Genomic DNA, 12,268 nt, shown 5'->3' with positions numbered 1-12,268 from the left:
TACTCTCTTATGGCTTATCTTTCTGTCCTTCTGCCTCTTTTGATTACACACAAAGCAGGATAGATTTATTTCATTTTACCTGCAAGTTAAGGCTTAAGAAATGGTTCGCCACAAAGGTCACACAAGGCTCAGGAGAGGGTCCAAGTGAACCTATCAACACCAACATTAAGATAGGAGATGTTGACATATTGCATCTGCTACATGACCTTGGTGATGACCCAGAAACTAGGGAAACCCCTATGATGAACTTAATGATGATTTAAGACTGGATTTAAGTTACAAAAGTGGGTTTAAACCTAAATCTGTTTTTCTTTCCAAATCACTAATGAGGCTATTGATGTTTTTGAAAGGGGTATGATCAATGAACGTAACCAAATGTCAAAGAAATGTAGATATCGTAGAACAAATTTGACTAAATTACAATTTGAGGCCATAGAGAACTTAAAAAGTGATACATCAATCGTCATAAAAAAATTGGATAAGGGAGGCAACATTGTGGCCCTATCTCCTGAAATGTATATTAACAAAGGTTTGCTACAGCTTAACGACACAGATAAATATGAGAGAAGCAATAAACAGATGTATGTAGCCAACACAATTAAATATCAGGAACAACTGATTGATTGGAGAGCAAGAGGCTTGATTGAGAAGGAAGAATTAGAATTCCTTACATGTAGACATCCCAAAACACCAGCTCTATACTTACTCCCTAAGCTACACAAAAATATGACCAATCCCCCAGGTAGACCGATAGTGTCCTCGAGGGGTAGCTGCTGGTAGAATACGTCCAGGTATGTGGACTTTTCCCTTCAACCGCTAGTGCAAGAACTCCCGTCTTATCTCAAAGACTCAGGGGATTTCCTGCGAAAAAAATAGATGATTGAATGGAATACAGACTGGCTTCTCATGTCATTAGACGTCAATAGTTTGTATACCTGTATCCCACATGACCTTGGGATAAGAGCATGCAGACATTTTCTTAGGAACAGATCAATTTCATATCTGTTTCATACAGAGATGGTGCTGGTTATGGTAATGACATGCCTTACACAAAACTTTTTCTTGTTTGATGGGATGATATATCATCAACTCCTTGGGACGGCGATGGGTGCCTGCTTTGCCCCCAGCTTTGCTGGGATCTATCTGGGCTGGTGGGAAGAGCAGGTGGTCAGACATCTCCCCCAATACCAGACAAAAGTTATGAAATGGCTCTGCTACATAGATGATATTTTCATCATCTGGAATGGTAGTGTAGAAGAAGCCATGGATTTTGTTGAAGTTCTGAACCAAAATACCCTTAACCTATCCTTTACTAATTACATTGATAAAACTATAATTGATTTTCTAGTCCTTAAAGTAAAAGTCGAAGGAAATAGGGTTATCACCACTTTGTTTAGGAAAACGACTGCTGGTAACAGCTTATTACACGCCCATAGTTGCCATTCGAGTAATCTAATTAATTCCATCCCTGTAGCAATTGTACCAATAATGATGACTATGAAAAAGAGATACTTATAATGTGTGAACGGTTCAAACAAAGAGGATACAGCAAAAAATGCATTGAACTAGCTGTACAGGCAGTGAACGAAAGAAACAGAAACACCTTGATCATTGGAAAAAAGAAAAATGATGATGAGAATGTGACTGAGACATCCAGGTTTATTACTGATTATCATCAACAAACATGGGAAATCAAAAAGGCAGTGGTTAAATTTTGGGACGTCTTGAAAACTGACAAGGATGTAGCCAAAGCAATAGAGGATCATCCACAAATCACCTATCGTAGGCCTAGATCCCTCAAAGACATGATCTGTAAAACCCTTATCCCAGTTGCAGTTAAGAAAAACCCTATTCAGGGCTTTTATGTCTGCGGCAAATGTAAATCCTGTAAATATAGCAAGAATGTCAAGGAAGTCAAGCTGTCAAAGGATCAAAAACCGTTCAAAATTTTGAAATATTATACGTGCCAAACCGATCATGTGGTATATGCACTTAAATGTCTGTGCAATAAATACTACATAGGAAGCACTATCCATCCAGCAAAAAAAACGGGTACTAGAACACCTTCGGGCAATCAAAAACCTTGACAAACAATACCCTGTGGCCCGGCTCTTTGCCTCGCACCATAAAAGTAACAACTGTATGATCTCCTTCTGTGTCCTCAACAACATCCCAGTTAGGGAAATAGGGTACAGGAACTTAGGAGGTTGGAATCCAAATTGATCATAAAATACCGTACCATGCAACCTGAGGGTCACAACTGTGACGAAGGTTTAGCGGTACATCTTGGATAAAAGCTCACAGTGCCCTTACTGATTTTAGCCTGTGTAATATTAACCCTCAATATTATTGCTTTTAAATCACTGCTTCGCTCTTGTTTTTAAATGTTTGTGAGATGTATGTGTATAATTCAAGGATGAGAGATGTATCACTTTAATTCACTAAATACACTATTTTATCTAGTATGACTAGGAGAGTTTTAGACACACCACGGTCAAGACATCGATTAGAGCACAAATGTGTCCTGGGATATGATGATTTATGAAAGTTCACTCAGGTATCAAATATTGACATTTGCCCACTGAGGATAGACTGTTGTGAAAGATGGTGAAGACATAACCATCAATAATGTTCATTGCGCCCTCTAACAGATTCATAGACAAGGCTGACAGTATGATTTGGACTGATCCAATATGCCAATTCAGGATTGCCACTAGGTTAATATAGGTCACACACTGATTCTAAGTGATAATAATCAGCTCTGTATACGTGGATATATTCATTTTAGTACTGAATTACCACAGTTAGGGTTTGCCCACTGGGGCATGTTTCTCAGGTGTATGTACACATGCCGTTTCCTATGCTGGTTTAAATATGACTTATCGGCCGGCCTAACTGAGGCGTAAATTGCTTTATAGACTTTGATTGTAGCAATGCGATATAATACTGATGCACACCTTTGTGATGATATGAAATTTCAAAGTGATTTAAACATGTATGATTTATATTTTATAATTTATTATTCGTGACGATGCATTGGTTATGTATTTCAGTTCCGTTATGTATAGCCACAAACAAGTCTGTTTACTATGTTTACACAGGTGGTGAAACACATGATGTTTATTTAAATGTTTGAAACACAAACACTCGCACTCGTGACCAAAAAGGCTAGTCCTTCGAAACGCGTCGAGTGGAAGCGTATTTTGAATAAACGCGCTTTATTGCAAAAAAGCGGCCTGAACATTGTTTTCTTTCGGAATCTAATAACAATTGGTTGGAGATATATATATATATATATATATACATATATATATATATATATATATATATATATAACCTACTGGCGGTCGCCAGTAGGTAGTTATAGTTAGGATTTTTTTCAATGTTAAATCTCAAAATTCTATTTGGAATAACTTTGACGCCGGTTGACGAATCTGCCTGAAAATTTCCTCAAAATGGCCTCTTCAAGCTCCGGTCCTTACCTGAAAGTTCGGGGGGGATTCGTCAAGCGGGGGCCGAGATAAAAGGGGGGTTCCAAAATGCATTTTCCCCATGTTAATTTCCATAGGGAGGTCGACCTCACTTTTAGCCCGAACGGCTGAATGAATTTCCACCAAACTTGGCAAAATTGTAGGGACTGGTAGCCCGATGTGCCTTTGCTATGTCTCAAGATATGTCCTCCAGTGGATTTTGAGTAATTTAGGTTCAAAAAATATATATATCTGTAAGCGCGCCCTGGTACGCGCACCGGGGCGCGAACCAGCTCGCTACGCGAGTTCGCGCGCGGAAAGCTGATTGGCTCTCGGGTGTCTGTAAACATTCTAAACAGTCTGGAGCGGCCGCCATCTTGTGTCTCAGTAGGATCGAGACATGAGGGGTGGCCGAAACAAAGGGGGAAATTATCAAAAGGGGGCAGAGTAGACCCTCCCTGACCCCCTAGGTTTGATGTGGGGGCTTTAAAAGGGCCCCTCAGGGCCCCCAAAAAAATAATTTTTCTTTCGATTTTTTGTGGGGGAAGCGCCCGGTACGCCCACCGGGGAGGAAAGGAGAGCGTACTATGGGGAAAAAAGAATGACAGACTTTTAAAAATTGTATGTTTATTAATTGTTTGTTTTGTTGTTTTTTTGTTTTTTTTATTTAAGTACCAACATGTATGTACCAATGCAGAGTCTATAATTTAATATACACCGTCTCCTTTGTAGATATCTTGCATGTTGTTACAGAAGTTATTGTGGTATATGGAATTCATAGCGTAGTCTGTCAGGAAAGCAGAAACAACATGGAGGCAAGAGATGTTAAATACACATTGGAGATAATATAGTGGGAGAAAGGAAGTAACTATGAGCAAACTTACTATGTAACACAAAAATGTTGCACAGTATACTATAAGTCTCACTTTATATTTTAAACATTTTGGAACTACTTGATGAATTACATATAAAAATGAATAATGGCTCGAACAATTTTTGATTATTAAATATACATTTATTTTTCTGATTCTTTTTCATAATTTAATAAAACTTCTAATAATATATTGTCTGGAATGTCCTCATTTTCATTCTGTGATTCCATTGATTCCACACACTGAACCAATTCATGGTCCAGAGACTCATCCATAAAATCAAAGTCATCATTCTTAGTAATTCTTTCTTCTGTGTTGTTGTCCAAAACAATTTCAAAATAAATATCCTGTTCTCCTTCCATTTTGTTGCTGTAAATTGCATAAAAAATAAATATATCAGTAGAGATAGGGCACTGTTGTGTTTAAGTTCAGACAGGCAGTTTGGATTTTTTAACAGTGAAGCTATCTTTGGGTAGTGTATGGTATCAGGCTGGAATTTGAAATATAAAAAAGTGTATGTGATAAAGCTTAAGTAAATGTATAATAATACAAGGGAAGCCTAACTCAATCTATAACTATAACAGAGAAGCCTATCTCAATCTCTATCTATTACAGTGGGATAGTATATAACTAACAGAATATTTTTTCTCAAATTAACTTAAAGTGCACAACATACTTCACTTTCCAAAATAACAACTTACCTTTAAGAAAGCAGTTGAAGTTGTCAGTGTAATTTCTTTTCAAATGTACTTCAGGAAGTAGTAGTCAAAATGGCTGTGTTTCCCTCTCTTTTTTATATATATTCATGTACATAACCAATCAAATGTCAGGAAATAATCATAGAAAATGAAAGTAACTTTTTAATTGGTTGTAAATTCTCACACTTTATATGTGTTTTGGGCATGTAATTTACCTCAGGATATTTAGACAGGCCTACAGCCTAAATGTCTCAGTGGAATTCCACCAAATTTGGGTAAATGGTAGGGACTGCTATGTAGTAGGGCCTATTCTATATTTGATGAAAGTGTCTCCAGTGGTTTTTCTGTAAATTACTTTCCCACCTTTTTTTAGGGAGCGCTTACCGGTGCGCGCCCCGGTACGCACACCGGCAGCGTTACGGGAGTCCTCCATTTTGTGTTTCAGTACAATCGAGACACAAGATGGAGGACAAACAACGTTGGGAATGGGTAGAAGGGGGCACGGTAGACAGCCCCTGACCCCCTAGGTTTTCTGAAGGGGGCTTAGGAGGCTCATATAGGCCAAAATATATATATATATTTTTTTAATTTGCGAGGGGAGCGCCCGGTACGCGCACCGGTAAGCGCACCGGGAGCGTACTTTGGTGAAAAATAGTGAAAAAAGTTAGAAAAAGATAAACGTTTTGAATGATCAGAGGTAGGGTAGCTCTGAAAAGAGCTTTTAGGTTCTGTGGCTGATTTTTGTACCTACAAGTAGGTTCCAATGCACAGTCTTAAATTCAGGAGGAAAATTCTATTCCCCTCATCTGAGAAGTGCACACCATCTCCTCTGTAGATGTCTTGCATGTTGTAACGCAAGTTATTATTGTATATTGAACCCATTCCACAGTCTCTCATGTAAGCAGAAACAGATTTATTCACATGTTTCCGTGCTTTCTCAAATTGTGGACAAAATTGGTTGGATCAGTTCCATTTCTGTCTTTGGCATATATTAGAATATACCAAGGCAGTTTGTGGAAAAAGTGTCATCAATTGATCAAAGGTGTCCTTTAAAAGCATTTCCAGACCAACCCCAGTCATAGTGCCCGAATCATTTCCTCCACAGTGCACTATTAAGAGGTCAGGGTTTGGCACATGCAAAAAGGTTTTTACCAATGGTATCAATTGATGACATCTCAATCCTCTCTGGCCAATCCACTTGATTTCCACATTTGATAAATCAAGGTTGTGATAATTTCTGCTTGCTGCATACCTTTGAGCCCAGTGGATGTAGCTATGTCCAATAGTCCATACAGAATACATGATGTGAGAAGGTTCTGGTGCAGTCAGATGAAGTGTGGGAATGAAATGGCAGTTGGAACAGTAGGAGTTTACAAAAAAATAATTGTGGAGTTTCCCTGCTGTTGAATCACAAGCAATGATTGGTGGATTCAGTTAGTTGAAAACAGAAAGTTAGGGTGCATGGTTGTGTATGGCCGGGATGCCCGCCACCCCCTCCCAACACAATCCCCAAGGATGGGAGAAGTCGGACACAGGTTGAACTTTTGGAAGGTTGGAGGGAGTCACCCTCCCGGCCGTATTTATTAAAATATGAAACAAAATTTAAAACATTAAATAAAAGTTTCATAATCATGTACAATTTTACATTTATTACATTTCGATGAAGACATGTTCTTTGGCTAACCTTAACAGATCTCTAATACAAAGGTTTCCTAGCCGAGTCTAACATCCTGCAAATGCATACATTCTAAATTAAAATTGTACATCCTAGCATTAAGGGCCAACGGCAAGGTCTTAACCGGTGTCAGATCCCTACTACCAAAACTCTCGCCCTCACGGTGTGAGTGGCGCATGCGCAGAGGACTCTACCCTCGTTGCTAACTGTAACTTCCCTTGTCGTGGTGGGGGCCCCCTTTCCACTCGACGCCATCTTAAAGGTCGTCCGAGTTCCCGTGTGAGGTATCTGTAGGAAGGACAGCGTGGACTCCCCCCCATCCCCACACTCTCTATCCGCCGTCGCGGATATCCGGCCCCCGGGAAATTAGTAGGAGGGGTATCTAGCCGCCTCCCCCCTGGGAGGGGCCTATGGCCGTCTCCCCCTAGGCGACCCATTCTTAGTGGGTGCCGCCTCCCCGTGGGAGGGGCCAATGGCCACCTCCCCCGGGCGCTCCCATCCATTCTGGGTGACGCCCCCCTCTAGGGACCTTGAAATTACTGCTCACCGATCATGACCTTACCGCCCGACCAAAAAATAAATACGACAGTTGTTACCTACTAAGGAAGGAAAAAATTCTGACATTGCCTTGATATGTCATCGACTGCTCACTCCTACAAAGAAAAAACATTATCTTACAGGCAGAAGTCACATCCTTAACTTAAACATTCCTTTACTCTCTACAAAGGAAAAAAGGCCTATTTTCAGCAAAAACTTTATTCCAATCAAACATTGCCATAAGGGGCTGGTGGGTGGGTCAAAATTGCTGCTTGTTCCGTCGAGGGCTCACGAGCAACGAGTGGGTGCAGCCTTCAGAGCACAGGAACAAGAGGACCTTCTTCGGATTCCCGCTCTATTTATCCTTCTGCAGGAGGGCGTGTACCCTCCTCCGGTACGCCTACTGGGCGTGGTCTTCCGTGTAGGTGTCTAGGACAACCCCTCTTGGGCGGGAAAAGGCGCGCCCCGGCTACGCCGCTTCGGGCATACCAGCCGAGCCACGCCCCCCGCCCAAAACGGTTTCCCGGGGGGATCGGGGCACCCAGCCATACGTTCGGGGGGACCGAGTGGTCGCCCCTTTCCATTGTGTGTAAGAAGGAATTTGAATGGTTAAGAAAAAGTCTCTAAAAGCAATAATGCCCTGGATAAGCTGGTGTATTGAGAGGTCAAACATCCTTGCTGACTTAATTTGCAACATTGTAGAATAAACTTTTGAACCTGAGAGTTCAGGGCGATCTCTGTTCGCTTTGTTGTGCCTAGCCTAGCCGAGCCTTGCCAAAGCCACGCAACGCCAGATCAAGCGCGGGGATTGCCGAAACTCAGAGCGTGGAGACCCGTAGCGAGGAGGACACGGAGCACGGAGCTCGGAGCAAGCCCCTGTCTGCCGGTTTACAGCGGCAGGCGGGCAAACGGGAAAATCGGGCAAACGGGCAAAACGTAAAACATCTCTTCCCCTGCCTCGGAGAACAGCGGAGCCCTCGGGGAGAGGCAGGGAGAGTTGAGGGGAGCGGGAGCGGGAGCAGCGCTAGCAGGAGGGCTTGCCGAACACAACGAGCCCTGCACACGCAGCGGAGGCAGAGAGCGCCTCTGACCGCCAGCCCCAACTCAGCCCCCTCCCTGCCCCCATTCCTGCAGACGCGGACCATTAGCTGGTTCAGTGAATCCAGCAGAGTCTGCAAGGAAATACCTTGAGAAACTTCGGAGTCATAAGCAGGAAAGAAAGGGCGTGTAACTGAAGCACCAGCCCTCAGAAGACCAAAACACCAACGGAGAAGTTGCAGACTTTAAATTCGACAGTAAGCATCAGTAGGGCAAGGCAGCAGGCGGAAGGCAACAAAGGCAGAACAGAGGTAAGTGAACAACTTTCAATATAAGCATATTTAATAATTAAAAATTACAACCCTTAGTATAACATCAGTCTCCTGACTAGAAATGGCACCAAAAAGAGGGCAAAAACTAATGGATGATCTAGGAAGGAGCAAATCCTTGGAGGGCTCAAAATCACTGGATGAAAGCCAGGAAAGTCATGCATCATCTATGGAAAACAGTAAGGGGAGACGAAAGAAAAGAAGTCAAAAGAGCAACGAAGAATGCCCAAAAGGCAAAAAGAGGGTGCAATCAAACAACCATTAAACAGAAAGAGAACACGGCAGCATCTAAGTCCATAAAGGAGTTTGTAGGCAACATTATAAATCATTAAACCCCGCAATAACATCGATATAGATGGAGAAATAGTGGTAATTGGCGGAGAAATTGGTGAAATCTAAGGCCTGCTAGATGAAAATCAAAGACGGTTAAATAAGGGAGAACTCCAGGAAGGAGTTAATCTTGATAACGAGGTTGATGGGGGTGAACCGCAAATCTTTAAACCAGACACTGCAGAGCCAAAATCACCAAATCTCGGCGCCTCGTCTAGCATCATCACCAAAGATGTTCTCACTGTTGTCACCAGGGATTGAAGATCACAGGGGAAACGAAGGCCAGAATCAGAGCGTAATCTGGGGAGGTGCACCAGATCAATTCCAGCAGCACCATCCACTGCAAAAATCCCCAATACACCAAGAGAGCCTAAGGAATAGTTACCCAGCAAACCCAGTCAGAAATACCACACAGGACTCGGTGCTCTCAGAAAATCCAACATCCTCGCTGATGGATTTAATCTTGTTAATGCAGAAGGCACTTCAAGGAATCCTGGAAGTAACCCTCTCAAACAACGGAGTGATGAAAGCTCAGAAACAACATCTAAAGAAAATAGAAGAAGAACTCGGAGAAATAAAGAGCCAACTGCCAAGCAGGGTAAAGCCAACTGATATACCCCCACCAAATGAGGAAAGCGACAGGATAATACCAGAAGAAGAAAACATGATAATACTTGAAAGATCACCTAAACCCGCAGAACAAACAGCAAAGGATGCTGCAGAATCTATGGACAATGTGTACATATCAAAAAGACCTATGCTGATAAAAAGGCGCGGGGGTATGCCACAATCGGGACCAGGAACAGGATAGGAATGCCCAGGCAAACGAAACATGTAGGAATGAGAAAAAGGAAGGAAGTAACGAAGGGGGGGGGTGCAGTTAGGATTAAATGCCTCAGCCCCAACATTTATAACTCAGAGACTCATACAGGTAGAGGCACAAAATTCAATGACCCCAAAGACCCCGAGAGCACCTAGGAAAAAGCATACTCACAGGGAGGAAATCGAGAACCCGCCCTCCACCCATACGACGAGACAAAAAGTAAGACTAATGGATGAACGGGTTACTGAACAAAGGTCCGTAAGACCACAGATGCATGAAGAACCCAACTTGAAAAATAAAGGTCGGAAAGGAGGGAGAACATTTACCAGCCAACAAACGCATGAAATAAACACGAACTTATATGAGAGAGTTGGTACCAATTGGTTATTTCTGGACCTGATACCAGCAGGGAGGAAAGAGAAGCTGACAAGAAAAATTAATCCCCTGAATAGAGCTCTGATCTTGGCCACATTTGCCAAATGCAGCAGTCTGAGGGGGATCGGTTCTAAAGACCTCCAGCATGTTGGCTTTGTAGAAAACAGGCATGGAAAGGAAATAACAAAAATCACCCTCTATCCAGACCTGGTAAAAAGGGCAATCCTGAAAGCCTCAAATGAGATAACGCAACAAGGAATAAGGATTATCCCAGAGAGTGATATAAAAACCTCTAAAGATAACAACTTCTTAAAACAACATGCCGGGCTACAGAAGAGACAAGTGATTCTCTATAAAGAAACAAAAGGAGATCGAAGCTCTCTGAACATTGTAATAGACAACTCAGGGAATGATCCCTCATGGGGCAACTGGTCGTTACATAGTAATCGCACGGGAGAATGCAATGGAAATAATTCGGTGGATTCAGACGAAGAAGGTGCTCTGAGTGACGTTGAATAGGATGGAGGGGGTTTGCAAGATCTAGGTCTCTTAACCTGGAATGTAAATGGGCTAGGCAACGAGCAAAAATGGGAATATGTAAAGGAATCCATAAATAAAGTGGACATTGCCTGCCTGCAAGAGACCTGGTTATGCGACGACACCCCAACCCTTGACGGTTATGCCCAGATACACAAACCTGCCATAAAGAAAAATCGTGGGAGGCCCTCGGGGGGGCTGATGACATTGATATCAACAAAAGTAATGAGGGAAATAAAATTGTTGAATACAAAATGTAAATGGGTACAATCAAGCAGAATTGAACTCATGACGTTGGATCTAAACTTTAAAATGTTGATTTTAATGAATGTTTACATGCAGTGGGACAATGGGGAGGAGTATGAAAGGGAAATTAGATGTTTTAAAGAGGATGTAGACAGTACTCTAGAAAATTATCCCACAGACATAATAATGATAATGGGGGATTTCAATCATAAACTAAACCCAAAAAAGGCTGACCTTTGGAATAGGGAACAGTTAGAGGTATACGGAATAAACCCGGCAAGGTTCCCAGCTGGGGAAATTTCGAAACAAGACCTAGAACTAATACACACCCTAGGAGGCAGAGGTTTTCACTGCGTAAATGGGAGAATAGAGACAGACTCACCGGCAGGAAAAACGTTTATCCAAGGGCAACAGAACTGCCCAATTGACTATATATTCCTGCAGGCCTGGAACTTTAATCTAATTAGAGACTTTAAGTTAGACCAAAAAGAGGCGAGTGATCACAAACTCCTACACATAGTAATATCGGGGGGAAGGAAATTACAGAGAGAAACAGTGATCACCCAGGAGGTTGAGTACCCCAAACGCGTGACGACACGTTTAACTGAGGAATATATGGAAAAACTGAAGGCTATGCAAACAAAAATGGCATCTGAAAACTGTGAGAATAAAAATCTGGAATGGTTTATTAGAAAATTAGAAGAAGTTGTGCAATGCCCAAAGATAAAATTAAAAGGGGATATTCCCATAAGGGTAAAACAAACAAACCGTGGTAAAGGGTTCTCAGTGGCGTGCCAAAATAAGAAAAGGGAGATAAGAGCAGCACAAAGGGAACAAAAAAAGAACTTTACACAAGAGAGACAGGAACAGTTAGTCAAGCAGAAAAAAGAACTCAAGCAAATGGTACTCTCTGCAAAAAGGTTATATAAAGAAAAATGCTGGTTAGAATTATTAGAAGCCATAGAGAAGAAAAACCTAAGTCAATTTTGGCAACTAGTAAAGGTTGCAGCTGGAACAACAGATGGTGAACTAAATTGTGTGGTGAGTGAGGCAGCATGGGAAGAGTACATAAGGGAATTGTACGGGGCAAGGACTCCCAGAGAGGAGATAGAGATCAAAACATGGCAAGAAATCTCAGAAGTCCTTTTACTCAAATTTAATGAAGAACAAGTTGAGCTCACAATAAAAGAACTTAAGCTAACCCGGGCAGCAGGCCCAGATAATCTTCCTGCAATAATTTTGAAGACTGAGGCTAAATGGTGGGCAAGATTTCTTGCCAAGTTGTTCCAGGTAGTACTAAAAGAAGGGGTGATGCCTCCAACCTGGAAGGGGGCCGTA

Source organism: Lissotriton vulgaris, chromosome 8, assembly GCF_964263255.1.
Source record: "Lissotriton vulgaris chromosome 8, aLisVul1.2, whole genome shotgun sequence".
Taxonomy (NCBI): Eukaryota; Metazoa; Chordata; class Amphibia; order Caudata; family Salamandridae; genus Lissotriton; species Lissotriton vulgaris.
The sequence above is the reverse complement of the archived record's forward strand: the minus strand, read 5'-3'. Positions refer to the sequence as shown.